This window comes from Rhinolophus sinicus, chromosome X (genome assembly GCF_036562045.2).
Source record: "Rhinolophus sinicus isolate RSC01 chromosome X, ASM3656204v1, whole genome shotgun sequence".
Taxonomy (NCBI): domain Eukaryota; kingdom Metazoa; phylum Chordata; class Mammalia; order Chiroptera; family Rhinolophidae; genus Rhinolophus; species Rhinolophus sinicus.
Window position 1 is genome coordinate 62,835,958 of NC_133768.1, and position 6,323 is coordinate 62,842,280.

At 37.9% G+C, this 6,323-nt stretch overlaps 1 pseudogene; it reads right to left on the bottom strand.

The window, feature by feature from the left end:
- Nucleotides 1-4,599: 4,599 nt before the first annotated feature.
- LOC109460296 (fructose-2,6-bisphosphatase TIGAR) lies at nt 4,600-5,422 on the bottom strand (annotated as a pseudogene).
- Nucleotides 5,423-6,323: the final 901 nt, after the last annotated feature.

Here is a 6,323-nt window from a genome sequence, read left to right on the forward strand (position 1 = left end):
TCCTTCGTAAAACTGCTTTCGCTGCATCCAAAAATTTTGGTAGGATGTATTTTCATTGTCATTTGTTTCTATGTATCTTTTGATCTCTCCTCTAATTTCTTCTTTGACCCAGTCGTTCTTTAAAAGTATGTTGTTTAATCTCCATGTATTTGTGTTTTTTCCTGCTTTCTTTTTGCAGTTGATATCCAATTTCAAAGCCTTGTGATCAGAGAATATGCTTGGTATGATTTCAATCTTCTTAAATTTGTGAGGCTGATTTTATGTCCTAATATATGGTCTATCCTTGAGAATGTTCCATGTACACTAGAAAAGAATGTATAGTCTGATGTTTTAGGATGAAGTGCTCTATATATGTCAATTATGTCCATTTCATCTAATGTGTCATTTAGGGCTGCTATTTCGTTATTTTTTGTTTGGATGATCTATCCATAGCTGTTGTTGATGTATTTAAGTCCCCTAGTATAATTATGTTTTGGTCAATTTCTCCCTTTAGTTCTGTTAGTAGTTGCTTGGTATATTTTGGTGCTCCCTGATTGGGGACATAAATATTGATGACTGTTATGTCTTCTTGTTGTATAGTCTCCTTTACCATTATGAAATGTCCATCGTTGTCTCTTGTTATCTTTTTCACCTTGAAGTCTGTTTTATCTGATATCATTATGGCTACACCTGATTTTCTCTGTGTACCATTTGCTTGGAGTGTCAATTTCCACCCTTTCACTTTGAGTCTATGCTTGTCTTTGTAGCTGAGATGTGTCTCTTGGAGACAGCATATGGTTGGGTTTAGTTTTTTGATCCAATGTGCTACTCTGTGCCTTTTTATTGGTGAGTTCAGTCCATTTACATTTAGGGAGATTATTGATATGTGAGGATTTCCTGTCATTCTATCTTTAGTTTTCTGGTAAGGCTGTGTCTCTATTGTTTCTTTGCCTTTTTGTTGTGTATTATTTCTATGTGGTGGTATTCTATGATGTTTTCCTCTGTTTCTTCTTTTATTACAGTATATATTTCAGTTCTGGATTTTTTTTTGAGAGGTTACCCTTAAGTTTATGTAAAAGAAAGTTTGATATTTAGAGTATTCCATTTTCTTCAGCACGCTTACTTTCTCCATTCCCATATTCCGGTTCAGGCCTTTACTCTCCCCCTTTTATGTTTTGTTGCCACAAATTGTCCCTGTTGATGGTGGTCAAATAGCCTCCTTTAGTATTTCTTGTAGTGCAGGTCGTATTAGAAAATTTCCTCAGCTTCTGTATGTCTGGAAAGGTCTTTATTCCTCCTTCATATCTAAAGGATATCTTTGCTGGATATATTATTCTTGGCTCATAATTTCTCTCTTTCAATAGTTTGAATATTTGGTTCCACTCCCTCCTGGCTTGTAGAGTTTCTGCTGAAAAATCTGATGATAATCTAATGGGCTTTCCTTTGTAGGTTACCATCTTCTTTTCCCTGGCTGCCTTGAGGATTCTTTCTTTGTTGTTGATTTTAGACAGCTTCAATACAATGTGCCTTGGAGAAGGCCTGTTGGGATTGAGGTAATTAGGTGTTCTATTTGCTTCTTGGATTCGAGGATCCAGTTCTGTCCACAAGTTTGGGAAGTTCTCATCGACAATTTGTTTGAATATATTCTCTGTTCCCTTCTCTTTCTTCTCCTTCTGGTATGCCCATTATTCTTATATTGCTCTTTCTGATGGAGTCAGAAAGTTCTTGTAGAGTTCTTTCATTTCTTTTAAGTCTCAAGTCTCTTTCTTCTTCCATCTGTGTAATTTCCAGGTTTCTATCTTCGATGTCACTGATTCTTTCCTCCATCTGGTCAACTCTACTACCTAAGCTGGTTATTTCATTCTTAATTTCTTCTATTGAGTTCTTAATCTCCAGAAATTCTATTTGGTTCTTTTTAAAATTTCAATCTCTTTGTAAAATGCTCATGTTGTTCTTTGATTGTGTTTCTGAGTTCATTAAACTGCCTTTCTGTGTTTTCTTGCATCTCGTTGAGTTTTTTCAGAACTGCAATCTTGAATTCTCTGTCATTTAAGTCACATATTTCCATATCTTTAAGTTCCTTTTCTGGAGACTTTTCACTTTCTTTCTGAGCTGTCTTGTTGCCTTGGTTATTCATGGCAATTACTGATTTATTATTTCTCTTCCGAGACATCTACAGGAGTGGCTTCTGCAACAGGTTGATAGGAAGAGGTCTTTCTTTTGTTTTCCAGTACTTATTGCTAGAATGTTTTATTTTCTCTGCTACTGCAGCCTTTTTTTCTCTCTCACACTGTAGTGCTATGTTTTCTCTGCACTATTCCAGCTTCTCACACAATGGGGGGATTCCCTGGGAGATGGGCTTCTCCTCTGTTAATATTTCACTTGGGTCACAGGGCGCTGTGTCTGTGTGGGTATGCGGAGAGCTTTTGAAGTTCCAAAGCTCTTCCTGCACCAGATTCAGAGCCCGTGTGTTTCAGCAGTTCTGTTTAATCCTGCAGGGATCTGCCCAGATAGGTGGGGCCAGGGGCAGGGTGAGTTGTGAGAGGTGGCCCAGAGGAATGCCAGCAACCACCACCACAGCCAGTCCTGCTTCCACAGCTCCCTTCCCCTTCCCGGAACTAGTTGGGCTGCCAATCTGTGTCTGCAGTCCACAGTTCTCAGAACAGCAAATATTCTGTTCTTTTGATCTGACACTGCTACTGTTCCACTTCTTGCACCGGGCCAGTGGGGGAGGGGTGGGCTCTGGGATGGTAGGGAGGGAGCGGCTAGTCTCAGTGCCTAAGGCTTCCATTCTCTGCTCAGCAGTTAGGGCTTAAACCACCATTTTCAGCCTTCTTCCCTCAGTCTTTTCTCCAAGGTCTCTACCGTGTGTGTTGGATTCAGCCGTGTTATATGCTGCCCCCTCAGCCTTGTGAGCCATAAGTGGAGCCCTAGCAGTCCGAGTTCTTCCATCTCCCACAGCTGCGGTAGTTCCGGGATGCAGCGAGCTCGGAGCACTGAGCTAGGTCTGCGTCCTGTGCCCACGCGGCTCCGTCTCCGCACTTCTCCCTTCCTTCCTCCCCTGCTCACGTGATTCGCCCACCTTTAGGTGAATTCAGTAGTGAGCCTCTTTGTCTTGACTGTCTGCTGTTTAGGGAGTCCTTTTTTGAGTTACAGTTGTTCTATTTGTTATAAATTCTAGGGGAGATTTACAGAGGCTCACCTCGCGCTGCCATTTTGATGACGTCTCATGTCTTACTTTCAATATTTCCTTTATCTTCAAGTAAAGAAAGAAGTGATTGGGTGCCAGGTCAGGTGAGTAGGGAGTGGGTTCCAATACAGCTATTTGTTTACTGTCTAAAAACTCCCGTACAGACAGTGTCGTGTGAGCTGGTGCCTTGTTGTGATCCAAGAGCAATGAATTGTTGGCAAAATTTTCAGGTCATCTTACTTTTTCATTCAGACTTTTCAGCACTTTCAAATAGTAAACTTGGTTAACTGTTTGTCCAGGTGGTAGAAATTCATAACAAATAATCACTGTGGTTTTTTTTTGAAAAAGGTTAGCAACGTCATTGCAACATGTTTGTGAACTTAATTTTCAGATCTTGTATATTGCAAAATGATTACCATAATAAATTTAGTTAACATGCATAACCACACAGTTACATTTTCATGTGTTTGTATGATGAGAACTTCAAGATTACTGTAGTATATATTTGAGAACTGCAGATACCTTTTTGATATAGGGATTTTGTTTCTTTTAGATATATATCCAGAAGTGGAATTGATGGACCATGTGGTAGTTCTATTTTTATTTTCTTGAGGAATGCTTATATTGTTTTCCATAATGGCTACAGCAATTTACATTCTCACCAATGGTGTACAAAGGTTCCCTTATCTCCATGTTCTCACCAACACTTCTTATTGCTTGTCGTTTTGATAATAACCATTCTAATAGGTGTGAGGTAATATCTCACTGTGATTTAATTTGCATTTCTCTGATTACTAGTGGTGTTAAGCACCTTTTTCATGTACGTGTTAGCCATTTGTATGCCTTATATTTCAAAAAATGTCTATTACATTCTTCTGCCAATATTTAATCTGATATCTTTTTCCAAATGAGTTGCATGTTACTCTTTATATATTTTGGATATTAACCCCTTATTAGATATATCATTGGTAAACAATTTCTCCCATTCTTTAGGTTACCTTTTCTTTCTTTCTTTCCTTCCTTCCTTCCTTCCTTCCTTCCTTCCTTCCTTCCTTCCTTCCTTCCTTCCTTTCTTTCTTTGATAGTTTTCTTTGCTGTACTAAAGCTTTTTAGTTTGATGTAGCCCCACATACTTATTTTTGCTTTTAGTGTCAAATCAAAAAAATCATTACCAAAACCTATGTCAAGGAGCTTTCTTCTTATGCCTTCTTCTAGTAGTTTTATGGTGTCCAGTCTCTTTTTCAAATCTGTTTTTTTTTCCATTAGTGTTTTATGTGGCTATGATTCCATTTGTGCTTTATAACCTGCAATAATAGCTAGCTTTTTAACTGTTCCCAAATCATCACTCTCAGAGAATAAAAATAAATAAAGTCAAAGGCACTCCCTCCTTCAGAGGCTCAAAATTGTTAGATTTTGATGTGGATTTAAATTTAGTGAGTTTCAGTCACTCCATTTAGATGATCATGTGGGATCATAAAACACTGAACTGTTGGTTTAACTTCTCTTCCTTTCTCAAAGTTTATGTTAAAGAGTCTAATCTCTGTATTGGGACTGACTGATATAAATTCAGATTTGCTCAGAATTGCTGGTAAGGCCAGTCCAAAAATAACTGAACAAGTTTCTCATGTAAGTGCCATGACTCACAACTAAGACACTGGCTATTAATCCTGGAGTGCCAATGTCTGAATTAAACTTGGAGCACAGTTTTTTTCCTAAAATGAATAGCTCTGCCAAAGAGTTTCCAGACAGTTGCTTGGAGTTCCTGAGGAAAACTATATATATATATATATTTTTTTTTTTTTTTTTTTTTTTTTTTTTTACCTGCTTCCTTTAGGATCAGTTGACAAAGTAATTCAAAAAGGTATTTTCCACCCATCTTCACCTGATCTAAGTTCTCTCCTCCAGATGCTGTGAACACAGGGCATTCTTCCCCAGCCACAGCCCTTAGCTCACTCTGCTCCCTGCCTTCTGCAACCCTATATTTTCTTTCTTGGAGTCTTGAATCATACTTTCCTGTTGTAACTTTGCAAAATCTGCTCTTCTCCAAAATCCCATGCACAGTCTGCTTTGTCCTCATGAGATCACTGGAGAAAACAAGAGTTGACTTCACATAAGTAAGAAAGATACCAGCAGCAGCTTCCAGATTAAATCCAGTTTCTGAAAAGGGCTCATCTACTCTTTGTCCTTGAAGTATTTTCTCCTTGTTCAATCTTGTTTTCCAAGCTGGACAATTGTCAGAGTGAAGTGTGTCATCTTCCTGGTACTCAGAGGGAGGGGAGGCAATGGCCACAGCTTGGCTGGTGTTCACTGCACGGTGCCCACAACTTCTCCTTACATTCAAGCCTTCAATCCACTTTGAGTTGATTTTTGAGTCTGGTGTAAGGTGGGGTTCCAGCGTCATTTTTTTTTTTTTTTTTTTTTTTTGCATGTGATTACCTAGTTTTTCCATCACTGTTTATTAAAGAGACACAACTTCCTCTCAGTCTGTCCTTGCAAACAAATAAATTACACTTTTACCAAGTACTAACTTTAAATTGCTGAAGTTTGCATATGCAAAATTGAGGTCATATTCTGGTGAATATTGGCTACTGGAATTTTTATCTGAGGATGGCCAGTGACCATTTTAGTTAACTATTAATAGAGCAGCTGCCACCCAGCCAGGAGTCATGATTCTGTATTCAGTTTTCTTTCCAACAAAAGTACTATTTAGCATATGAGAATATCATTAGGACCCCAGCACTCTCCTTAGAAACACTGTTGCTCAGAAAGGACATTCTAAGTCAAATTACCCTCTGTAAACAGTCAAAGTTCAATAATCAGTTAAGGGGTCTTTTACGTTTTTCTGTTTTTTGGTTTTTTTGAAATTAGGGTGACATTCATGGAAGTTGAAAGGACAACAGACAAACATATCTCATATATTACCCACAGTATCTACATCTATGAGAAATTTGTCTCAAAAATGAGAAACTGTGAACATTGTATAAACAATGTTTAGTATTATGAACAATGTAGAAAGTTTTCATACTGATTACTTTTATAATTGTTCTATCATCATTGACCATTTAGTTTATATGCATTCCAATATACAATGGAATAATATGTTAAGTCAATACCTTAAATTGCTCAAATTAAACTAACAGTTTTGAAACACTGA